The sequence below is a fragment of the Capra hircus genome, unplaced genomic scaffold (genome assembly GCF_001704415.2).
Source record: "Capra hircus breed San Clemente unplaced genomic scaffold, ASM170441v1, whole genome shotgun sequence".
Classification (NCBI taxonomy): domain Eukaryota; kingdom Metazoa; phylum Chordata; class Mammalia; order Artiodactyla; family Bovidae; genus Capra; species Capra hircus.
This window is the reverse complement of record NW_017189556.1, coordinates 1-25,851: the sequence shown is the minus strand read 5'-3', so window position 1 is coordinate 25,851 and position 25,851 is coordinate 1. Positions and strand designations below refer to the sequence as shown.

The 25,851-nt window shown below is 46.4% G+C and overlaps 1 long non-coding RNA gene and 1 pseudogene across 1 annotated transcript; both read left to right on the top strand.

Annotated features, from left to right (window-relative positions):
• Nucleotides 1-3,895: 3,895 nt before the first annotated feature.
• Nucleotides 3,896-13,175, top strand: LOC108634529. The gene is made up of 3 exons (XR_001917647.1): nucleotides 3,896-3,919; nucleotides 9,585-9,683; nucleotides 10,622-13,175. It is a non-coding gene; the product is annotated as an uncharacterized LOC108634529 (long non-coding RNA).
• Nucleotides 13,176-23,418: 10,243 nt separating this feature from the next.
• Nucleotides 23,419-24,630, top strand: LOC102180578 (annotated as a pseudogene).
• Nucleotides 24,631-25,851: the final 1,221 nt, after the last annotated feature.

Sequence of the window (25,851 nt, the reverse complement as noted above, 5' to 3'; positions counted from 1 at the left end):
TATCACCTGTGTGAACTGGCAAAGGAAGATACGTTGGCCTGGATGTACCTGTGAGCCTCTGAAGCCAGACTGTATGGGTTTGATTCCTGGCTTGTCCACATACTTGCTATATCAACTTGAACAAATTACTTGTTCTCTCAGGGCTTCATTTGTGGCAATTCACTCTCCAATTACCAGTTCTCAGCATGGGGATCATTGCTAGCCAGACACAAGGCAAAGAGAGGTCAGCCACCTATCAGGCCATGTCCTGAGTCCCACATCTGTACTGAGCCCACTGCCACCCACCTCCTCCAAAGAGACAGCCATGACCACATTATGGAACATACTATATAGGCAACCACATCTGTGAAGGACAACTCAGAGACGTGCTGACACCCAGAGCAGCAGGACCCTCGAGTCAGGGAAGCACAAGTGCCATGTTGGGGTGATGTTCAGAAGGATCATCCCAGCCTGAAAGGAGCCATTGGCACCTGTGAGGTTTCCATGGGCAGGTAGATGCAGAGGCTACTGGAAGCCAGGAATAAGTTGTCCCCCAAGTAGTAGTGGCCAGTGAGGGAATGGCAAGTTCACAAAGGGGAGAAAGCAGCCTGCTTGGCTGCCCAAGAATCTGTGGATAGTTTGGGGCATGGCTGGGAGCACCCAGGGGCTGGGAGCTGGAGCAGAGAGAGTGGTAGAGGAAGAGGTCAGTTGAGCAATCAGAGTAGGCTGCAGCTGGCAGGGAGCTGGTGAGCACTGCCTGGTAAGAAGGTAAGAGGGAGCTCCAGGCTCTCCCTAGAAGAGGCAGGAGGGGCTCATTGGGCTGCACAGAGATTGGGCCCTCGGCAATTGTGGTACAGAAAATCCCTTCCCGGGTTGTAAGCCAATGACTCTCCCACTCAACCCTTAGAGCCTGAGGGCCACCTCTCAGGTCACCCAGCTGAGAGTCAGCTGGTTGTTGGTGGTGGTTTAGTCACTAAGTCATGTCTGACTCTTGTGACCCCATGGACTGTAGCCTGCCAGACTCATCTGTCCATGAGATTTTCCAGGCAAGAATACTGGAGTGAGTTGCCATTTTCTTCTCCAGGGGATCTTCTTGATCCAGGAATCGAACTTGGGTCTCCTGCATTGCAGGCAGATTCTTTACCTACTGAGCTGTGAGGGAAGCCTGGGAGTCAGCTAAGTGGAGAGAAATGCTGAGACGCCCTCTGCTGGCAGTCTTGTTGGGCTTCTATGTACTTAACTAGGCTGGCTGTTCTCTGGACTTTATTCCCAACAGCGAGGTGTGTTGTAAAGGGGTATATTATGGAAGCCTCCTGTCACTTAGAGGCCAAGAGTCTCTGAATCTGGACTGAGGCCTCTTCACAGCACATCAAACCAAGTGATTTTGTGTCTATTCCTCCCCTGGTCAACATCTGCTGGCTGCTGGCTCTGGGCAGGGACCAGTGCTAACACTCAGGGGAACCAAGCCAAAAGACAGAAGACCCTAGAGGTTGAACTAAGCTAGCGGCACAATGGCAATTTCTTTACCTGCACCAGGGATCCCAGTTGCCTGCCCTCAGAGTCCTGAGTTGGGGGATGAGGTGGTGGAAGGAAGAGGAGGAAGGAAGAGGGTAGAGTATGTATTCACCTGGGTGTCACAGGGGACTCTCAGATATCTGGATGTCACAGGTGACTCTCAGATGCAAGTGTGGCTACAACACCTCATCCTCAGCCCTGTCATGGTAATGCCCATAGCAAAGACCCCAACCAGCATCAATTACATGTGACACATAAGGCAATGTTGCTAATGTGAGTATTAGTGGTACTCCAAGAATTGGAGGAGGCAGTTCATCTGAGACTTGAATGAGGAAGAGGGGGCCACCATGGGAAGTTCTCCTCTATGTGGCACAGCTTGTCCCACACAGAGGAGGAAGGAAAGCAAAGGCCACAGTTGGGAACAAGCTGAGTGTGCTCTGGAGCCAGCCAAGAAGGCCATTGCAGCCAGAGTCTGGTGAGGAGACTGGGGGTGAAAGTGGTGTGGGAAGAAGAGCCTAAGAGGAGGCCAGCAGAGGTGCAGGGGAACTGCTGACCAGGGAGGGGACTTTGGAGTTTATTCCAAAGAGATGGGGGGACACTGGGAGAACCTGACACCAGAGAGAAGTGGGGTCTTGTGGTATCGCAAAGACTCTGTCCCAGCTGCTGTGTGGATAGGAGTGATGTAAACAAAGGGGCCAGAGCAGAAGCAGGGAGATGAGTAGACAAGGCCAGGGACCGTGGAGATGTGGGCAGGGGGAGCAGTCACCAACTAGAGTCACCAAAATCTGATGAGAGGTTAGATTGGAGAGGAAGAACATAGGAGAGGGGAGGGGAGGGAGAATTCTGGCACCTTTACTTAAGCAACTGGATAGAAGGCAGAGCCTTTGTGGTAAGCGGTGGTGGGGCGCGTGGAGAAACAAGTGTGTTGAGGGAGATGAAGCACTGCAGTCTGGACGTCTTCATTCGGACATGCCCTTTAGACATCCAAGTAGGCAGTTAGTTTGATGAACACACGCAGAGTTCAGGGAAGAAGTCCTTCCCAGAGACAGAAATTTTGGAGCCATCTGCAGGCAGATGATTCCTCTGATGAGAGTGGAGTCCAAAGTACCAAGTTCTATTTCCAGCCCAGGCAGCATTGCTCTGGTATACCATCTAGCCTGGGTGGCAAAGGAAAAAGGAAGGACCTAGGAAAGAAAGCTGACTCAGGACCAGAGAGCTGGTCATCTCTGGCGATGTACAAAACCCACACTACCCCCAGGGGCAAAGGAGCAATGTCCCAGAGCCCACGAGGTTGGTGAGGGCACAGGAGGCAGGGAACAAACTAACAACACTGCTTCCAGCACTCCAACTCTCCTGTACACATCCTCTGCAAAGACCCCAGTTTCTCCTTCCAGCTCGGTGGGAAATGGGGCAAGGATTTCCCCAAGGACACAGAGAAAGATACAGGCCCTAGGAGTTGACTATAACTAGCAGAAGCACACTCATTTTCTCGACCAACATTTTTTAGCTTCCCAATTTTTCTACTGTTTTTTGGTTTCCAAAATATTTTTTTATATTTATTTATTTATTCTTGCCTCTGCTGGGTCTTTGTTGCTTTGCAGGGCCCTGAATGTTCTGCTATCTAACTAACTGTGAGATGGAACTGGTGGTGGTAAAATGCAAGGGAGGAGCAGAGCTGTGATGAGGGCAGGAGTCTTTAGTAACAGTGTCAAGAAACTGAGCCTGGGCCAGAAGCAGGGCAGACAGGGACATTCATATGTTCTGTCTGAGGGGGAAAAGCAGGGGTGACTCCAGGAAAAAAAGCAGAGATCCTGGAATTGGGAAGATACTCAATCTACAAGTTGGTATCTAGGACTTCAGTAGGAGGTCCCAGCAGGCTCCACAGCCACACTGACATTGTGATAGTCCTTGCTGTTCCTGTGATATTCCAGGCAGGACCCAGTGGACCCAGGCATGAAGAGAAGGGCCATCAAGACAGGGAGCCAGGTAGGGCATATAAGGACATGTCTCCTGTAGGAGAAGACATGGGTCTTCCTGTGTTTGGCAGGCGGACAGGGAGAAGCAAGCTGCCTGGAATAAGAATCACATTGCAGTGTCCACGCGTATGATAGAGAGTAGGGTGAAGATATGTGACTGGTTTCTGGAAACAGTGTGAGGGTCTACAATGGGCTGAGGTCCAGCGTGGCCCAAGCCTATACATGGCTAGTTGCACACCACAGGTAAAGTTGTCAGGCTGCCTGCATCAAAGCACAGAGTCTGGCTGCATCACATCAGTAGCCTGCATACCAGCCTGACCGTGGATTCTTCCTTTTCATTTTCCAGAACAAGTGGAGGGATCTGTACTTACTGCAACTGGGAGATCTGAGACTGTCCAAAGATCACCCTAGAACACCTCGGCGTTTGCTGCCATGACTATTGCTTTAAGGTAAGGAAGAGGGGTGGTGTTGCCAAGAACATCATCCAGAGCTGGGGATTCCTTTTGGGTTCAGAGAGTGCGGAGAAGGCTTGATTTCTGTATGCTCATGCTCCATCTCAGGGGCTTTGCAGATGTGGGAGCTGAGTGAGCTCTCAAGTCTAAGGGAGTTAATGAGTACTGACAAGTCTATGTGCTTAATACTGTGAGGGAAGCAAAAGCAGTCTTATGGGGAAACACTATTCCCAACAGAGGGCCAACAAGTACAAAAGCCTTCGGGCAGGAGCATGGAGTATTTTAGCTCATGTGAGTGAAATAGCATGAGTGAGAGATTAGTGGTAGGAGATAAAATCATAAGGATGCCTAAGAACTGGATCATGTAAGTGTTGGAGGGCCCAGAGAGATTTTAGATTTCCTTATAAATGAAGCTGGAAGCTACTAGATGGTTCGGGTGGTAGAAAGACTCAAGCTAAAGAAAACAGTCACTTGATTCAGGAGTTGGCATGGCAGATGTCAAGATGGTGGCTGGATTGGGGATATTGTTTGAAAATAGAACTGGTAGTCTGTGGGTTGTGGAAAAATGAGAGGAGTCAAAGGACACTTCAAAGTTTGGGCCCAGCCATTACCTGAAGGGATGATGGTGCCGTTTACTGAGAAGAGAAATACTGGAGGGGAGCAGGTTTGAGCGAAGGGAAGGTGTTCAGCTCAGTTCAGTTCAGTCGCTCAGTCGTGTCTGACTCTTTGCGACCCCATGAATTGCAGCACGCCAGGCCTCCCTGTCCATCACCAACTCCCGGAGTTCACTCAAACTCACGTCCATCGAGTCGGCGGTGCCATCCAGCCATCTCATCCTCTGTCGTCCCCTTCTCCTCCTGCCCCCAATCCTTCCCAGAATCAGAGTTTTTTCCAATGAGTCAACTCTTCGCATGAGGTGGCCAAAGTACTGGAGTTTCAGCTTTAGCATCACTCCTTCCAAAGAACACCAAGGGCTGATCTCCTTCAGAATGGACTGGTTGGATTTCCTTGCAGTCCAAGGGACTCTCAAGAGTCTTCTCCAACATCACAGTTCAAAAGCATCAATTCTTCAGCGCTCAGCTTTCTTCACAGTCCAACTCTCACATCCATACATGACTACTGGAAAAACCATAGCCTTGACTAGACGGACCTTAGTTGGCAAAGTAATGTCTCTGCTTTTGAATATGCTGTCTAGGTTGGTCATAACTTTTCTTCCAAGGAGTAAGCGTCTTTTAATTTCATGGCTACAATCACCATCTGCAGTGATTTTGGAGCCCCCCAAAATAAAGTCTGACACTGTTTCCACTGTTTCCCCATCTATTTCCCATGAAGTGATGGGACTGGATGCCATGATCTTCGTTTTCTGAATGTTGAGCTTTAAGCCAACTTTTTCACTCTCCTCTTTCACTTTCATCAAGAGGCTTTTTAGTTTCTCTTCACTTTCTGCCATAAGGTGATATATTCTGCATATCTGAGGTTATTGATATTTCTCCCGGCAATCTTAATTCCAGCTTGTGCTTCTTCCAACCCAGCATTCCTCAGGATGTATTCTGCATATAAGTTAAATAAGCAGGGTGACAATATACAGCCTTGATGCATTCCTTTTCCTATTTGGAACCAGTCTGTTGTTCCACATCCAGTTCTAACTGTTGCTTCCTGACCTGCATATAGGTTTGTAGATGAGTGAAATTCCAAGGAGAGCTACGTGGGGAGCTTCTGTGATCATATGGATATGTGCATTTATGTTCCAGGGAAAGGCCAGGGCTGATGAAATCATCTAGTGTGTGAGTAGGTGGGGATGGGGGCTGACACTAAGCCTTTGTGTCTTTCTAGCATTTACAGATAGGGAAGAGCAGGGAGTCTACAGAGGAGGATGAGAAGTCACACATAATATAATGCCCCAAGTGACACAGTTTCTACAGAGACTCCAGTGGTCACAGTGTCAGTGGCACTGAAAGATTGGATGGGATGAAGCTTGAGGACTGCCCTTGAATTTTGCAGCATGGTGGTTGTTGATGACCTCAGTTGAAACAGTTTTGGTGGAGTGATGGGGATAGAAGCCTGACTGGAGTGGGCTCATGTGGGAATGGACAGAGTCACTCTGAAACACTCTCCTGATGGGTTGGCTTTATAAGAGAGCAGTGCAAGTGGACAGTGGGGCAGAGGTGCCAGGCATGGGTTTATGCTAATGGGAGTGGTAAGAGTAGCAAGCAGACACTGATGATGCAGGAGAATTGGATGCTGATGGTGATCCTGATGTACATCTGGAGGAGAGAAAAATGGGTCCCAGTTAACACATGGCAGGGACAGAAAAAGCTGAATCTGTGGGTCATTATGGAGAGGTTCCCAGGTTGGTGGGTGGAAGGATGAGGACCTTCTTCAGTAGTTGCCTCTGTTTTTCTGTGAGTGAGAAAACAGGATCACCTTTGCAGGGTGGGGATGGGTGTTGGACACTTGAGAAGAAAGGGGAGGATTTGAAAATTGTCTCAGAGACAAGGAGGGTGGATGGGCCCTGCAGAGCCTGCTTGAGGTGAGGACTCGTGCATTCCTTTGGAGACCAGTTAGCATGTAGTGTGTTGTTCCCTAGCCAGGCTCAACCACAGAGGTGAAATGGGGACACTGACATTTACTGGGGCAGAGGCTATTCCAGGTCAGTGGGCACAGTTTAGTCTGTGCTCAAGGGATCAATAATAGAGAGGTGATGGCAGAGACTATCCGACTGACTTGAAGGTCATGGAAGTCATGGAGAGGGGCAAATGACTTATTGGTTGTGATGAGATCTAGAGCAGCAGTTTTCACACTGGAACATGTAATTCACACTTCACTATACCCTGAAGGGTTTCTTAAGACAGAGTGCTGGGCCCCAGCAAGGTTTCTAACTCAGTACATCTGGGTGGGACCTGAGGATTGGCTTGTCTAACAAGTCCAGACAATGCTGAGGCTGCTGGTCCACAGAGAGTCTGGCCAGAGCAGTGGCTGAGGTAGAGAGGGGCCCAGAACATTGAGGAAAGGAACAAAATGCTAGGTAGTTGGAAGCCCTTCCATCTGCACAGATGCAGAAATAATTCAGGAGTAGAGGTGCAGACAGAGACTGTGGCATGTGGTTTGGCAAAGAACAGTCTATTTTCCTGATTCCTGGACTTATGTGAAAAGTTATTAGAAACTGTTATAAACAATTAAATACCATTAAATTGGATAACTGGGAAGAAATGGATGCATTCCTAGAAACATACAACATTTTAAGACAGAACCAAGAAGAAATTGAAAGCTTGGAGAGATCAATAATGAATAGATTAAATCAGTAACCAAACACCACTTAATAAAGAAAACCTCAGGGCCAGGTCTTCACAGGCAATTCTAACAAATATTTAAAGAAAAATTAATAACAATCCTTCTTAAACTCTTCCAAAAATAGAAAAAAGAACACTGCCAAACTTATTTTATGAAGCCAGCATTAATTACCCTGACAACAAAGTCTAGCATAATATTAGAAATAGGGCTATGCTATGATCCATCAATCCAACTTCTATGTATATACACAAAGGAATTGAAATCAGGCTCTCAAAGCAGTCTCTGCACTGCCTGTTCATTGCAGCATTGTCAACAATAGTCAAAACATGTAAGCAATCTAAATGTGCAGTGACAGATGGATAAAGAAAATATATACATTAAAATGGGATATGATTCAGCCTTTACAGACAGAAAGAAAACCTGTCATTTGCAGCAACATGGATGAAACTGTAGGACATTGTGCTGAGTAAGGTAAGCCAGGCAGAGATGGGCAAACACTTCTTAGTACCACTTATACGAGGAATCTAAAATAGCAAAATCCTTAGAAGAGAGTAGAATGGTGGTTGCCAGGAGCTTGGGGAGGAGGTGAAATGGGGAGGTGATGGTCAAAGGACAGACTGTCAGGTATGCAAGATGGGTTAGTTCTAGAGATCTACATGGCAGTGTCTGTAGTTAATAATATCATATTATATAATTAGAACTTGGCTAACAGAGGGAAAGAACGTTAAATAAAAAATCCCAGAGTATTGTTCAACTTTTATTTATATACCTTAATCACAGAGCACCCCTGTTAAACACAGAGCAGAATTACTTAAGCAACTCTTGGCACATTTGGTGCCACAGAGCCCAGTGTTAGAGGAAAGGTACAGTTGGAGTGGGTGGGCATCCAGGGAAGGCTTTGTGAGGGAGGTGGGTCTGGAGTCAGAGATGAAGATGTATCCCGAGGTATTTTCCAGGTGGCTGAACAGGTATCCATCATGCATGCAGAGGGAATACGAATGAAGAGGCCAGCAGGAGGCTGGCAGGCATGGGAGGAGGAGGCCCACAGTGGCAGGAATTTTAAACTTGCCCAACTGGGTCACACACAGGGCAGGGAACTTAGAATTGTGGCAAAACAGTGAGACCTGGTATTCTTGGGAAATTCTTAGAATGTGGGCAGGGTGCCTGAGACCCACCCCTGGGGGCCATGAGCACAGAGGTGGAAAGGATATCACTTTCACAAGATCACAGAGCTGCTCAGAACTGAGGGTCAAAATCCTGGCTCCAAAATCAAAGTGAATGTTGTCCGAGCTGTACTCTGCGACCTCTCAGGAAATGCCAGTCCACTGCTCAGGTTCATCTGTATAAATTTATCTGTTACTGTCCTTTATTGGAGATTTATCTTACCTCTGTTAGACTGGCATAACATTTTAAAACACTAATTTGTATTGCTACATTTAGGAATAAAGAGAGGACACTTAATGTCCACAGCATCATAACAGCCTTTTAGGCTCCTTGTTCTCCACAGCGTGAGGGACGTTGCAAGCCGAGGTTGTTGATTTTTTTTTTTTTTCTTTCTGTTTGCAGAGGTTATCCTCTAAATGCATCACCACCACTAGTTGGCTAAGTTGAGGTTCAAGCTCTGGCCTACAGTAACTAAAATGACAGAGGGCTCATTAATTTACAGTGAAAAAATGGCCAGGAGACAGGAACTGAAAGGTAGAAGAAGAAAGACGTCAGAGAGGTGTTGGGTGAGAATAAGCAGAGGGACTTAGGGATCCTAGCAGGTGATCTCCACTACTTTCAGCTGGAAGCAGAAGGCTTGTCCAGGGTGTGCCTGGAGATAGCTGGAGCCCCAGACATATGGGGATTCTTGGTCTCCTCTTATTTGAGACTGTCTGCAGGCCCCTCTGCTCTAACCTCTCAGAACAGGAGGGGCTGCAGCAGATGGATAGCCATTTCATCCTTTAGAAGTTGGCTGGAGAGGCAGGCCAGAAGGGCTGGACTGCTGAAATCACCTTCCCTCTCATTGCACCTTCATATCACCTTCATTTCACTTTCAACATCACAATTAAAGCTCTCCAATAGATGAGGAAAGAGAGCCTCAGTAACCCACCCAAGCTCAGCCAGCTAAGGAGCAGTCAATTTAGGGCTCAAACTCAGGCCCAATTCTGAAACCTGGGCTCCTAACGACCGTGTGATCATTCTGCCTGTTAGTTTTTGTTTTTGCTTTACTGTTGCTTTTGTTTTTGTTTGAGATTTGTCTCTGTTTATGCCATTTTTAATTGTCTGCTTCAAAGTCCAGGATGTGGCATCAGCTTGGTACCTGCGCACTCCACTCATTTAGATTGCTGCACTTGTATGTTGACCTCTATCTTGTTTTCTCTTTCAGTGTGGGATTTGCAGTAAACCAATGGGTGAGCTTCTGGATCAGATCTTCATTCACCGTGATACCATCCACTGTGAGAAATGCTATGAGAAGCTGTTCTAGGTGGGTGCTGCTAAGCAGCAGGAAATTTACTAGGGAGAAGAAATGTGCCCTAGCATCTCCCTGAGTCTTGACCTGAGGCACTGCTATCTCTCCTAGCCTTTATGTTCAGGGTGCCTGAGTCCTCATGTCCCTATGCCCTGTGACACTTTGAAGTCTTAGGTGGTACAGATGAAGGCCTTTCCCATGGACATTTGCAAGCTGCAGAAGCCACTGTCTCTTCCTTTCAAGGAGCACCTTCCATGCAGCAGCTCACCTAAGCCCCCTAGCTGCCCTGCTAGGTCATTGGCCCATCTTGGGGACAAGGATGTAAAGACCTAAAGGAAAAGGACATGGAGAAGCACTTAGATGGTAGATGGCACAACCAGGACCTCAACCCAGGACTTCAGATTCAGCTTCTCTGCTGCAGTCCCCTGGGCTGCCTCCACCATTGCTCAGATAGCATCAGATCAGGACTCAACAGCCAAGATATTCAGTAAAACAAGATATTTAGCTGGGGACCAGCAGCAGGTAAAGGCCAGGATAAGTGGGCATGTGTGGGAAGTGATGGTGCTGTCCTGGTGCTTGGGCAGCTTCTGGTCCACATTGTCAACTCTGCTTGAACACAGGTTTGCATGCTAAAAACCAGTGGAATTGACCTCAGTGTTTGAGCTTCATGGGGACTGGTGATCCTGGCAGCCCCTCCTCCTTAGCACCTGTTCAACTAGAAGCACAGGACATAGTATCTCTCTTGAAGGCAATGGGAATGGGTAGCAACCAGGCCCTCCACCACCTACAAGCCTGTTCTGCCTTTTCTCCAGAAGACACATCCAAACATTGATCTGGACTATTACTTCCCATGCCTGGAGCAGTCGCCCTCCCGGAGATATTCTGACTGCTCACTGGATTGGGTGTGTGTTTCCAGTCTCATGGATACTTCTATTTTCTTTTACTTCCTCCAGGCTGAGAAGAAAGTGATGACTCCTGGACAAGTTTGACTATCCCCACTTGCCCCAAGTTGCTGGTTCTTCCCTCACTTCCTTCCTCATGCTTTTGATTTGTTCATGTTTTTGCCCTTATTAAGTTGAACTTGCTTACATCCAGTAGCATATCTTGATGATGCTATGATAATCCCTTGTGTGTGTACCTTTTTATAGCTGAAAAAGTACTTCCCATCCATGATCTTACTTCAGGTTCAAGCAAAGAGTGTTGAACCATAATTCCGTTTTGACTTCCCTAAGACTGGTCAGCTTCCTGATGAGTTTAGGTGGCCTGAGTGTGACTTTGGGACTTGAAAGCAGAAGGAGACCCCCCTGAAGCTTCTTAGGGGCCAGGTTAAAGAATGTCGATGATCCCTGGTGGGTAAATTGCACACACTGAATGCTAGGGATCGACATAGGCTAATGTTTAGCTTGTCTATTTGCCATATATATATTTTTTGAACTTTCCATATCCTTTTACAACTAGTTTGTTGCTTTGAATTGAGTTACATAGAAGATTTTAGTTACCTCCTCCTACCTACCTTTCAATATAGCTGAGTTCTTCCCTGTAAGCATGTGGGCATGTATTAGAAAGTTTACACATTAGGTTTAAATTCTCTATGATGTAATTCTGAAGAGCCTACTGACCAAATGGACAGCTGTGTCTGAATTTTGATAGCTGATTGATACATTTGACCTCAGTTTCCAACCCCTAAACTTTACACAGGGATCCCCTAAAGTAGGTCTTAGAGTGTATCGACTCCAGCAAGATTACGAAGCGGGGGGGGGGGTGGGTGGGCGGAATCAGCTAGTGTTCTTGAGGCCTTACTACATAGCAGGCATTATAACAGAGTGATGGCATTAATCCCCATTCTAATCTTGTGAAGAGGGTATTCTTCTCCCTAGTTTGCAAATAAGGATATTGAGGCTCAGATAAGCAGTCAGAACCGTTGCTGTGTCTCTCCAGTAACTCTCACAGTAACTGAGCCTGTGTGGAGGTTACCTAGTCCTCCCGGGGAAACTGCCCCCCTCAGACCTTCCCTGAGGCACACTTTTACAAAGAGAGGCAGGTGGGAAATTGCACTCCTCCTCTGGGCATCCTGGGTAAAATACAAGAAGAGCCAAACTGGGCTCCCTCACCCTCCTTTTCCATGAAAACACTTCTGAACTGAAATAATCTTAGCTGGGAAGAGATTTGACTCACAGATTTTCCCAAAGAAGAGCTTGTCGACCCAGGGGAAACTCCAGTGGGCTCACTGATCTGAGCACAGGGCCCTCAGTGATGTCTCATTTTCCAGTCCAGACTCTGTCCCAAGCTAACAGCAACTACCAAGACCCTAGGAACTTGGAAGAGGGACTCCTGTTGGCCTGCTGGACAGATGTAGGCCCATGTAGCTGGGCTTCTCCACCTTTGGGACCAGGATTACTGTGTAAATTGGGCTTCCCTGGTGGCTCAGTTGGTAAAAATATGCCTGCAATGCAGGAGACCCCAGTTTGATTCCTGGGTCAGGAAAATCCACTGGAGAAGGGATAGGCCACACACTCCAGTATTCTTGGGCTTCCCCTATGGCTCAGCTAGTTAAGAATCTGCCTGCAATGCAGGAGGCCTGAGTTTGATCCTTGGGTTAGGAAGATCCCCTGGACAAGGGAAAGGCTGCCCACTCCAGTATTCTGGCCTAGAGAATTCCATGGACTGTGTAGTCCATGGGGTCACAAAGAGTAGAATGAGACTGAGCGACTTTCACTTTCACTGTGTAAGTTCCACAAAAGGACAAACTGACAGTTTTTCTGATTAAATCATTTTTAATGATTGGCCTTTTTAAAATGACCTTTTCTCTTGATTCCAAAGAATTTGGGCTGCCTTTCTGAGTGTCTGGTGTCCTCTGCTAGCGTTCAGAAGTTGTTTTGTGGATGTTTCTCCACATTCAAATAATCTTTTTTTTTTCCTATGAGCCTGTGCGGGGGGAAGTGGTCCCTCCGTCCTATTCTTCCACCATTTTGGGACCACCCCTTCTCTTGATTTCATTAGAAATCTCTGTCCAGTTTCTGAGATCTGTGCACACTGGATGGTGGACTTTTTCTTTTTGCCAAATGATCAGAGAATATTCCATTTATTTACATGGATGTGCATCAGATTTGGTCTGGAGGGGAAAATTGACACAGCATGCCATGTCCTGACACAAAATATGAGCTGATTTTCCTCAAGACTAGCTCTCAGCCTGGGACTTGGCACATGATAGGGATTGACACATAGGTGCTGAATGAATTAGTGAAAGGGAAAGAGGTCCAAGACAGGCTGGCTTCCCCACCTTCAAGATACACTCTGTCTTTAAGGGAGTTTTAGAACCAATGTGCAAGATACTGATTTTAATCTGAAAAAAATCTTTCATGGTTGAAATGGCTCACAATTCTGCAGACTTAAGAAAGAGAGGTGGTTGCATTACACTTTGCTTCTTTTTATTTGCCTAGAATTTTTAATCATACTTGCTTGACTCACAGTAATGTACACAAACATAATAAATGGTGAGATACTTTATGTGTAAATGTTAATGTTTCCTTTTTTAAATGTAATAACTTGGTGCATTTGGCTGTGTGATTAATTTTCTCCTATTACTTGAAGCCATTCTCTTTACAAAATCAAATAAATACTTTTAAAAGTATCATATATAAAGAGCAAAAAAAGCCCCAGCATTATCTAGAAACTATACATGCACTGGAGGTGTGCAATTCTAGACTTGTCAGATCTCTTTTTTTTAAATTATTTTTATTGGAGTGTAGTTGCTTTACAGTGTTGTGTTAGTTTGTGCTGTACAGCAAAGTGATTCAGCTATACATATACATATATCCCCCCTCCCTTTTGGAGTTCCTTCCTATTAAATAGACCTGTCAGATTTTTTTTTTTTAGACCTGTCAGATCTTAATGAGTAATGTTTTATTCTTTTGGGCCCATGCTTTCATTGCTGATAGGTGGCTGCTTTGTCCTTATTGAGTACTTGCAATCACCAGGAGCACAGTCCCTTACAAGCCCATTCTGTCTCTGGAAATGCATTCCTCAGTTGAATTATAACCTGTTTCCTTTAACTATCATCCACTGATAATCTATAATCCCTCTCTTGTATGCTAGCCCCTAAAATATATTAATATGCTTATTGGATTCTTCCTTTGTCAACTCTTCCCATTTAAATACCCCTGTTCCCGTCAACTCTGGCAGTAATTCTGAATAGACATCTTTCAAACCCTCTCCTCAAAGGTGCCCCCTCAACCATACATCCCAACCCATTCCTCCAGATGTGTACCAACAGGAAAGACTTTTCATCTTGTTCATTAGTGCCAGTGGCCAAGGCTGTCAGAATCCTATTGAACAGCCATTCTTCATATCAGGTGATCCATGCTTCCAAGTTTTGTACCCAAAAATATAATTTACATGCCATCTATGTCTTGATCCCACCTGGGGCCAAAAAGCATTGATCAGGAAATCAGCTCAAAGATAGAAGACATGACAGAAATCCCTCCACTACTGAGTAGGGACTTTGGGATCCAGTATTCAGTAGATATTGAACTAGTATCCTTGTAGCTACATTCTCACCACAACCTCAGCCACCATCTTGGCTACATGAGTACCATTGGGAAATGAAGAAGATGCTTTACCAATTCGAAGGACAAGATCTATAACAATAGCTCCTAACCAGATATTTCCAGGACTCTATTGGTGATAATAAGGGACACAATCACCCCGCACCCCCCCCCCCAGCCCAAACAGGGTAGTGTTATTTTGAAAAATGACTTAGCAGAGCAGGTTCCCAGCAAGCCACTTGATCCCCATACTCAGCCTTTGCTATTCCTCCTCCCTCTTTACAGATCCACACCTATGAGGGCCCCCAACCCATACACCCCACATGGGGTCCTCTGGGGGACTCTACTTATGAAGGTATTCCACCTGTGAATTTCCACACAACACATTCCTCTTGTCCTGTTTTTCTGCACAATATCTTTTCCCCATGAATTTCCCAGTAGAGGAAATCTTCCACCAGGGGACCCAACAGTGGTTATATTGAATTTGAAGTTGAGATTGCCACCCAGTCATTTGGGGACCCTCTTGGCACTGAATCAACAAGACAGGTATTATTTTACCTGCTGGCTGACTGCTCCTGATTATTGAGGGGGAATGGAGTTACTACTACACCGTGAAGGCAAGAAGGACAATATTTGGAACCTAGGAGAAAAATATGAAAGTGTCTCTTAGTGTTCTCATATCCAATAATATAATATAATGGATGACTATAATGACTCACACAGGCAGGACTAGTAAGGGATCGGATTGGTTAGGAATAAAGATTTGTATCCTACTGCCACATAAACAACCACAGTCATCTAGATGAGGTCATAGGGAACTGAAGTGTTAGTGGAAGAAGGAAGTTATAAATACTGAGTATGACCTCATAGCCAGTTGCCCAAATAACAACTATAGAAGCTACACATACTTTGTCTTGCTTTGTTATTATATGGTTGAATCTCATGCCCATTATTTTTTATTTCTCACATTTCCAAATGCTGTGTTTGAATTGTGTGGGTGATACTTAATAATATAATTTAACCTATAGAGTACAGTATATCAAAGTGTACTTATAGCAGAACTAGAGAAGGAACAGACATCCCCCAGAGAATGAGAGTGTATCTAATGGGACTTTTGCCGTCCCGCCTTCCTGGAGAAGACAGAAGTGCATTCACCTGTATGAGGAATGGTTGCATCATGCTAAGCAGAAGCATGGTGTTGCTACTGTTACCATTTGGAAGAAAATCATGGAGAGAAAAGTATTATGGATGATGAGTGGTCAAAGAGGTGGACCGTGCTGGATTGGCTGTTAGCAGCTAGGCTGCATCTCTGCCCCTTTGTACATTTTCTACTCAATATAAGGGATAGTTCTAGGAACTACATGTTCTAGAATCCCTCATCAAAGTGCCTCCAGGTTTGATTATCCAGCTACTAGAGTACTTTGAGAGAAGAAGAAGCCCTTATTCTCTGGCAGCAGCACTGGGCACTAAGGAGTCTCAGAAAGAGGTTACACCTGGTTTCTTTCCCAGTAACTTCTGGGAAACCTCCTGAAAATCATCCATGACGGTCCTGCCTGCAGCTGAAATCAGTGGGGGCTTTTTCGTAGTGTATCAGCAGCAGCCTCCCTCCCCTTGACTGCTCCAACCTTCTACTGGTTGTGAAAGCCACTGATTCCCTGTTCTCAATCCTTCCTGCTTAGGAAAGAGTGGCACTGCTTTTCTGATGGGCTACCCTGTAAATGCTGTCTCCACCCAGCCTTCCTCTGCACCGTATACCCTGCCTGTGAGTGGCTTCTGCACCATGCCATCTGTCCCATGAAAAATCCCTGCACCAGGCCTTCCTCACTGTATACACTGAAGACCTTCCGCACAGTGCTGTAGCCCAAGAAGCACCTTGTGTGCCAGGCCCATTATCTAATGACATCTGCAGGATTCTTTTTTCTCTGAATATCCTCTGAACACAGCTTCACTCATGAATGCTCCCTGTGTTCCCTCCTCATCCCATCCCCCGCTGCCCAGGAACTCCTGTCTGCTGACCTGCTCTTCTGGGTGCCTACTATATTGTTAAGAGTTATAGATAGGTTAAGATAAATGAGAAAGTGTTTCTTTCATCCAGAATGTAGAGCATGAAAGCATCAGCAATGTTCCAAACAAAACCCATAATCATCCTTCATCAGTTCATTAAGTCCTATGTAATTAATTCTTGTTCTGCTCAGTCTCAGGTTAGCAGTCTCATGAATCTATCAGCTTATACCCTAGAGTTCTGGAAACTCTGGCTCACTGCAGTGATAGGATTTCAAAGTTATTTAAGTAATGGCATCAGAAACTTATGCCTCAGAACATTTGGCAAAGTCCTTTACCTGAGGGTCTGAGACAGTCCCTTTTTCTTGAAGATAAAGCATTGTGGCCTATAGGTGATTGCAAGCGCTTTTGGGGAAGCATAAGTACAAGACAAAAGATTTAAAATGCCATAGTTAAAGATCTGATGAGAGTTCAACACAAAAATAATGCAACTGACAAGGAAATTTGGTTGTTTCTGTGGCGTGCAACATTTTAAAAGATAACTAGAATTATGATTGATAACACTACACTGTTTGTGGTTGTTCAATCCTAAGTCGTGTCTGATTCTTTGCAACCCCATGAACTGCAGCATGCCAGACTGCCCTGTCCTTCACTATCTCCCGGAGTTTGCTCAAACTCATGTCTATCGAGTTGGTGATGCCATCCAACCATCTCATCCTCTGTTGCCCCCTTCTTCTACTGCCCTCAATCTTTCCCAGCATAACAGTCCTTTCCAATCAGTCAGCCCTTTGCATCAGGTGGCCAAAGTATTGAAGCTTCAGCTTCAGCATCAGTCCTTCCAATGAATAGTCAGGGTTGATTTCCTTTAGGATTGACTGGTTTGATCTTGCAGTCCAAAGGATTCTCAAGAGGCTTCTCCAGCACCACAGTTTGAAAGAATCAATTCTTTGGTGCTCAGCCTTCTTTATGGTCCAGCTCTCACATCCGTACATGGCTACAGGAAAAACCATAGTAGTAATAGTGTTAGTCACTCAGTCATGTCCGACTCTTTGTGATCCCACAGGCTGTAGCCCGCCAGGCTCCTCTATCTATGGGATTCTCCAGGCAAGAACACTGGAGTGGATTGCCATTCCCTTCTCCAGAGGATCTTCCCAATCCAGGAATTGAACCCAGGTCTCCTGTGTTGCAGGCAGATTCTTTACTGTTTGAGCTACAAGGAAGATCAGAAAAACCATAGATTTGACTAAATGGACCTTTGTAAGCAAAGTGATATCTCTGCTTTTTAATATGCTGTCTAGGTTTATATCATAGCTTTCCTTCCAAGGAACAAACATCTTTTAATTTCATGGCTGCACTCACCATCCACAATGATTTTGGAGCCCAAGAACATAAAATCATGGTTTCTAATTTTTCCCCTTCTATTTGCCATGAAGTGATGGAACTGGATGCCATGATCTTAGTTTTTTGAATGCTGAATTTTAAGCCAGCTTTTTCACTCTCCTCTTTCACCTTCAACAAGAGGCCCTTTAAGTTCTATTCACTTTCTGCCATTTGAGTGCTATCATCTGCATACCTAAGGTTATTGATATTTCTCCTGGTAATCTTGATTCCAGCTTGTGATTCATCCACCCTGGCATTTTGCATGATGTATTCTGCATATAAGTTAAATAATCAGGGTGACAGTATACAGCCTTGACATATTTCTTTTCTAATTTGGAACCAGTCCGTTATTCCATGTTCGGTTCTAACTATTGCTTCTTGACCTGCATACAGGTCTCTCAGGAGGCAGGTAAGGTGGTTTGCCATTCTCATCACCTGAAGAATTTTCCACAATTTGTTGTGATCCACACAGTCAAAGGCTTCAGTGTAGTTAATGAAGCACAAGTAGATTTTTTTTTCATGCTTTCTCTATGATCCAATGGATATTGGTAATTTGATCTCTGATTCCTCTGCCTTTTCTAAATCCAGCTTGTACATCTGAAAATTCTTGGTTCATGTACTGCTAAAGCCTAGTGTGAAGGATTTTGAGCATTACCTTGCTAGTGAAATAAGCACAATTGCATGGAAGTTTTAACATTTGTTGGCATTGGGATTGGAATGAAAACTGACCTTTTCCAGTGCATGGCCACTGCTGAATTTTCCAAATTTGCTGGCAAATTGAGTGTAGCACTTTAACAGCATAATCCCTTCAGATTTTAAACAGCTCAGCTGGAATTCCATCACTTCCACTAGTTTTGTATGTAGTAATGCTTCCTAAGGCCCACCTTACTTCACACTCAAGGATGTCAGGCTCCTGGTGAGTGATCACACCATCGTGGGTCATGACTTATGACTTATGTGGGTCATTAAGACCTTTTTTGTATAGTTCTGTGTATTCTTGCCTCCTCTTCTTAATATCTTCTGCTTCTATTAGGTCCTTGCTGTTTCTGTTCTTTTATCGTGCTCATCTTTGCATGAATTTAAACAGTTTAATATCAGGCAAAGCAGCACCAAGACATATCATAAACAGTAAGGGCATTGACAAACCTCCAGGAAATTCATACTGTTTTTGAAACATTCATTTCAATAACATTTTGTCCACACAAATGTAACCTAGGTTAGGCATCTCTTGTGATTTGACAAAGCCTCCCATGAAACTCAATATATCAAATAAAATTTTTACAAGGTGAAAGATCCTTTGTGATTTTCCAGGGTCTTTATGGGAACACTCAAATAGGGTTTCAGAATAAAGACTATATCACTCAGGGGAATTTCTTGGTTGTCCGGTGGTTAGGACTTGGCCCTTTCACTGCCAAGGGTCCGGGTTCAATCCCTAGTCAGGGAAATCAGATCCCAGAAGCCTCCTGGCATGGCAGGGGAAAAAACCAAAGAATATATCACTTAGGATTTGAGTGTGGGGAAAGTAAAATAAAAGAGTTGTCAGGAAATTTGAACACTGGGTTAAATAAGATCATAGGTCCATAACAAACACTATTTGTCTATTTAACCAAAGTGACAAAATATTTTGAAAGTACATATTGAATGAAATGCAATTATAAAGAATCTTAGTGCTTTCAAAATTGACAACGTCTTGATTGAAGGCCATGATAAAGTCAACATAAAGGAAAGAAAATTATTCTGATAAGAAAGAATCTTTGCTTTCTAGGCAGATGACTCAAAAAGTAAAGAAAAACATTTTACAACCTTAGTAATTTTACTGCCAATAATCTAAGGAAATGTTTCCAGTTTAACAGAGAAAATCAAATTCTAGTTTTGCATGAGTGTACTATTTGATATCATAGCTCAGTTTTTAAAATATTATATACAAATCTGTTGATCTTTAGCCAGCTTAGACCACAAGAAAGAAAATCACTTTTCTGAGAACCATATCCATTCAGGTTTTGTCCTGCCCCTTCATCTTTTTCATTCAGGAACAACCAGTCATTTTACTTTAGGAAAAAAATTATTCTTTTTCCTTAACAAAAACATATCCTGCACATCTTGTATAGTTAGTTTAAGTTCAAGTTTTAAGTTAGCAAAAGATCTTGGAAACTATCTTTAAGGCTGACATAATATATATAAAACATAATTACTGCTAAAATAAAGTTGTGTGAGAGTAAATTCACTTTCATTAATTTCTGAGAACTTTAAGAATATTCAATTCATAAAAAGCACTTTATCTCTAAACCAATCATAATGGAGCTCCTTAAAGGGTTTTCATAATCTAATTTGGTAATACCATCAGGGTAGGACATATTATATACACATACACACACATAAACATAAATGTAAGATAAATAAGTCCTAGGGATGTAATGTACAACATGGAGACTATAGTTAAAAAAACTGTAATGTACTGTGTATTTTTGAAAGTTGCTGAGAGGGTAGATTTTTAAAAATTCCCATTGCAGGAAAAAAAAAAAAAACTATGTCCATTGATAAATGTTAACTAGACTTATCATAGTGATAATTTTGCAACATGTACAAATATCATTATGTTATGCACTTGAAACCAATATAATGTAATATGTTTTCAGACATGTTTCTTAACCTCCACTGTTTTCTAGGATGGCAATCAGAACACCTCTTCCCGTGGTATCACCTTTTGTGATACCTACCATACCTGTAATGCCATGTGGCTGACTGGGGGTTTCACAGAGCCACAGTGGACTTGTGTTATGAGAGTCCTCAGGTAAAATGCCCCACTTGAGGGTCTGTGACTTTCTGACACCAGCAGGTAACCACTTTTTCTTAGCATGGGAAGGAGACTGATTTAACAGGCTTTAAATAGTACTTTCTAGTGAAGTCAGGCATATTTAGGTCTGTGTTCCCCTTCTCAGACATAGGAAATACATGCACTTAAAGGGGATTCTGCAAGTATCTTGCTCAGTAACCACCCAGCTTTCTAGAAAGGAATCTCAGTCCCACTCCAGTCCTGAATCAGAACTTGCATTTTTATCAAGATCCCCTGGAAGTGGGATCCCACTATATCAAGCCTGATGCATCAGGACCATGCCGTTTATCAGGCCTGGCATGCACCAGTACTGTGCCATTTCCAGACATTGTGACCACCTTTGGAATTGCAAGGGAACCTCTTGCACACCTAACCCTGCTCACAGCCATTGCGGTCAGGACTGGTAGCTCTGGGCCTTACCCTGGAGGGGAAGTGGCTTCAGCCCTTTCTCTCCTGGCCTCTACCAACTTCCACTGATCAGACGTATTCCTGCTCTGGAATGAGGGGTGTTTGAGGTAGAGAGTGTGTAAAGGGATTTAGGAAGGTGGGCCTAGGTGAGGGTGGAGACCACAGGGAAATGAAGGTGGAGGCTTTGGGACAGTAGTTGGATTTGAGTGAGGTCGGGGATTAGGACAGGGATTGTGCTTGGGAAGAGGTGGGGACATGGCTTGAGTGGGAGAAGGGATCGGGCTTAGGTAGTGGCAAGGCTGCCTTACGGATGGGACTTGAATGGGGGTTGGGTCACGGGAAGGGGTGGGGCTTTGTGGGGGCAGAGATTGAACTTCCATTGGGGTGCAGATTGGCATCAGGGGCTGAGCTCAGTTGGGGGTGGGGCTTCGTTGGAGGTGGGACTTGGACGGGGTGGGGCTCCGGTGGCGACCTGGGTCAAACATGCAGGGAGGCTCTGCGTCAGGGGTGGGACTTAAGGTCAGTTGCGCTTTGGTGGAGGTGGGACTTGACAGCGGGGGCAAGGTTTAAGAGCCAGTGAGGGACTGCAGTACTCTTGCCTGGAGAGTCCCATGGACGGAGGAACCTGGTAAGCTGCAGTCCATGGGGTTGCTAAGAGTCAGACAGGACTGAGCGACTTCAATTTCACTTTTCACTTTGTGTATTTGAGAAGGAAATGGCAACCCACTCCAGTGTTCACCTGGAGAATCCCAGGGATGGGGGAGCCTGGTGGGCTGCCGTCTATGGGGTTGCACAGAGTCGGACACGACTGAAGTGACTTAGCAGCAGTAGCAGCAGCAGAGGGACTGCAAGTCGCTCAGTTGTGTCCTACTCTTTGCAACCCCATGGACTATACAGTCCATGGAATTCTCCAGGCCAGAAGACTGGAGTGGGTAGCTGTTCGCTTCTCCAGAGGATCTTCCCAACCCAGGGATCGAACCCAGGTCTCCTGCATTTCAGGCAGATTAAGGTTTAAAAGAGGGCTGGAATTGAGGGCAGAGTAATAATAATTGAGGGCTTCCCAATGGCTTAGCCATTGGGCAGAAGAATCTGCCAGAGATGCAAGTAGATGCGGGTTCAATCCCTTGGTTGGGAAGACTCCCTGGAGGAGGAAATGGCAACCCACTCTAGTAGCCTTGCTTGAAAACTCCCATAGGCAGAGGAGCCTGATGGGCTGTGGTCCATGGGGTCGCAAGAGTCGGACACGACTAAGCACATGCACTGCAGTAATAATCTTAACTGCACTAGCACTGAATACCAGTTGAGCAGTTTCTTGCACCCCTATACCAGAGTGTTTGTGAGCACTTCTGTAAACTCAGAATTGGCACAGCTTGAGTAGGGGCTTGTGAGGCAGAACCTCGGCCTTGCCCGGAACAGATCCAGTGAAGCAGTGTCCACCGCCCCAGCACCAGGAACTGCCTGTGCGCAGAGCTGGAAGGCAGGTCTGGTGCTGCCTGTGGGTAGAATTCTAGCATCTGCACTGCCACTGGATCCCTAACCAGCGTGGTGAACAGCTGTGAGGTGGAAGAGGCCTCTGTAGCCCTGGCAAAAAGCAGGAAGGGTGGGGTTGCCTGCCAAGGTTTACAGGGTCTGCAGGGTAGGGTCACACCTAGGGTCAGAGTTGTCTGTTCCTGCAGTGTGGCACTGGAGACCCTTTTTGGGTCTCTTTTCTGCCTCTGATTCTAGCTTCCAAACAGCTAGAAACCATAGGTTCCTGTTTTCAGCTCTTGATACTTGCTGCCCACCCCCCATCTTCCCTCCCCTCCCAACAAAGGATACTTCTTTGGTTAGAGGCCAATGACATCACCTGTTGCTCCTTAACCTTACCTACTACATGACACCCCTCAGTGATGCAAACCCACGGCCCATGCTGTTCTCAGTATCCATGGCAATATGACAGCTTGTCACACATGCTCTTCACCCATCAGTTCATTGCCTTGTGCAGAGCTCCAGTCATCTTTCTCTTCTGTCAGGCATTTTCTAAGAAAGAAGGGAACTGTACATCTTCATCCTCTAACCTTTGCCCCAGAGAAGTGGGTACCAGGTGCCCTGGGATTGAACAGCCCCGAGCCAGGGCATGGGTGTGGACATACACACACACACACACGCTTTGTCAGGCCCCACCTCCTACCTCTACCTCTGGCCTTTTCAGCCACAGGCACCTCCATGACAAACAGCAGAGTCCTGGACTTTGAGGAGGAGCCCACAGCAAGTGGAGGTCAGCAGGGACAGGATGAGCTGAGGGAAGCTGGCCTAAAGAAACCCTTCCACCAAATGACTGGGAAAGCCCTGGGAAACAGGGGCTGAATCCCTGTGACCAGAAAGGGGAGGGGGTAGTGGAGGGGTTTGGTGGGGGGTTGGGAGGGTGGGCATTAATGATGTTCTCACTCCATTTGCATTTATAGGCTGTGGAAAACAGAGACGACTCTGCCTTCATACTTGGCATTGACCCAAAATTCCTTGACTCCTTGTCACACTTTGTGAGCTGATTACTGCCCTTAGTATTAGACTAGTCCATAGAAACTGGGAGCAATGGCTGTGACTGTTGGAGGACTGGTGCAGAGGAATGGACCTGGACCCTAGGAAGGACTTGCTAATCGTGGGGATCCCATGGAGTGTAGTGAGGCAGAAATTAAAGAGACCCTGAGGAGGGGCTGAGTCCCTCTGCACCTACAGGGTGCTGGGCACAATGTTCAGAAGGGAAGACCACGCTAAGGCAGTTTTCCTTGAATTGACTGACACCATCAATTATGCTACAGTGCCTAGATGGATCCTACGAAAGGGAGGTACCTGGGAAGTGGTGAAACCCGTAGCCCAGATGAGGAATTTATCAACAGACTGAAGTACTTCCTAAAAGATGAGAGTCGAAGAATGGTAGATGTGGCCAAAACCCTGGGATACAGCACTCACTCTGAGGGTGTAGAGCTGGAGGGCGTGGATCAAGTCAGGCAACCAGTCTTGCAGCCTCTGAAAGAAAGCCTGTGGTACCGAAAGCTCAAGACGTTTTCAGGAAACACTCTCCCAGGCCCAGGTGAAGAGAGCTTTGAAACCCGGCTAGAGCAGATGACTGAGATGATGCAGCTATGGCAGGTGTCTGAGACTGAGAAGCTGCGGCATTTGCTGGAGATCTTATACGGCCCTGCCCAGTCCATCATGCAGGTGCTCAGGGTCAGCAATGACTCCATGATAGTGGAGGAGTGCCTGGAGGCCCTGAAGCAGATCTTTGAGGATAAAGAGGCCCATAGAACCTTACAGTTTAAGTTAGCCCAGACCTTCCAGAAGTCTGGTACGGTTAAAGCCCCTGATTCAGAAAGCAGTGCAGCACAGCCCCTTGTCAGTGAGAAGTGCAGACACGACTTGCCTGAAACACATCCTAGCTCAGGCCTCCATGACCACTGCCCTCCAGGGCAAGCTTGAGCTACTGGATCAGTGAAAGTGTGCGCCCACTTTCCTGCAGTTAATGAAGCTCATTCGAGATGAAGAGGAGTGTGAGGCCACCATGGCAGTGACTGAGGAGAACCAGAGTCAAGCACAAAGGGTCTGCAGGGCACCAGAAGACAATGTCCTGATCCCTCAGGTCATGGTGCAGGTAGGGACATTTGTTGACAGCAGTACTCAGACCATCCAGGAAGGAATCGTCCCATTTCTGAAGTGCAGGTGGCTGTCCTCCAGCTGTGACACTGGGGAGGAAGGCCACAGCCAGGCATTATTTCCTATGGCCAAGAACCAGCCCCCAGCAAAGCCCAGGCCCAGCTGACAGCAGAAGAGTCGGGGAACGAGAGAAGAGCTGGAGCCAATGAACCACCCCAAGGCCTAGGAAGCATAGGCTCAACATATCCAGGCACACCCTCTGCTAGCAGGCAACAGAAAATGTGTAACGGGGGAAAAGGCAGTCCACACAAACAGCGGGGGCCCTGAGTGGGGCAGAGGGGCAGGGAAGCCAGGCCCAGCCCCCTCAGCCTCCACCAGCTGGAAGATGCTCCACCAATGAAGCCAAAATCAGTTCAGGGAGGCATGGGAGGCCCAAGTAGGGGGCCATCAGGTGCAGCAAAAGGGGTGCCTGCACCTCAGACAGAGACCCCAACATAGCAGAGGCTGAAGAAGGGCAGTCCACACAAACAGTGGGGGCCTTGAGTGGGGCAGAGGGGCAGGGAAGCCTGGCCCAGCCCCCTCAGCCTCTACCAGCTGGAAGGTGTTCCACCAACCAAGCCAAAATCAATTCAGGGAGGTGCGGGAGATCCAAGTAGGGGGCCATTAGGTGCAGCAAAAGGGGTGCCCACACCTCAGACAGAGATCCCAACATAGCAAAGGCTGAAGGTGTAGTCAAGGGCTCTGGCATTGGCCCTGGCTCCTGGCCACCTGCAAACACCCATCCAGTGGGCTCTGAGCTAACAATGCTGATGGTCCCTCAGGTCATGTGGGACCTAAAGGAGCCTCTCTGGAGGCCATCTCTGCCACAAGGTGCCAGCACTGGCAAGGAAGAGCTGTGGGGCAGATGGGAGATGCTCCAGGGGGGAGACCACAGGATCCAGCCTGTCTTCAGGATCATCTGCCCTAGGGCGTCCCCTGGAAGGCAGAACCCTGGAGCCTTTCTGCTATTGAGGGCAGAGAACCCAGAGGCCCACGGGCACCCAGCACCAGCCTACAAGCAGTCTTCCCCCACCCCGGCCCCTGCAGCCTGGAAGGACTGTAGGGACAAGGACAGCAAAGACTGTGAGATGATAGGGCCCTGGGTACCTGGTGGGCCAGTACCCCACAACTGGCTTTGCTGTGAGTGGGTGTGCATGTAAACTTTTGTTCCAAAGGAGGAAAGGAGAAGGAGGAAGAAAAGGGGGAGGAGGAGGAAGAGGAGGAGGGGGGTGCAGGAAGAGGAGGGGGATGGAGGAAGAGGAGGAGGAGGAGGAGAATTCATTGGTTGGAAGGAGGGTTCTTTTGTTCTGCTTAGGTTTGTTGCTTTGGTCACTGGAGACCTGGGACT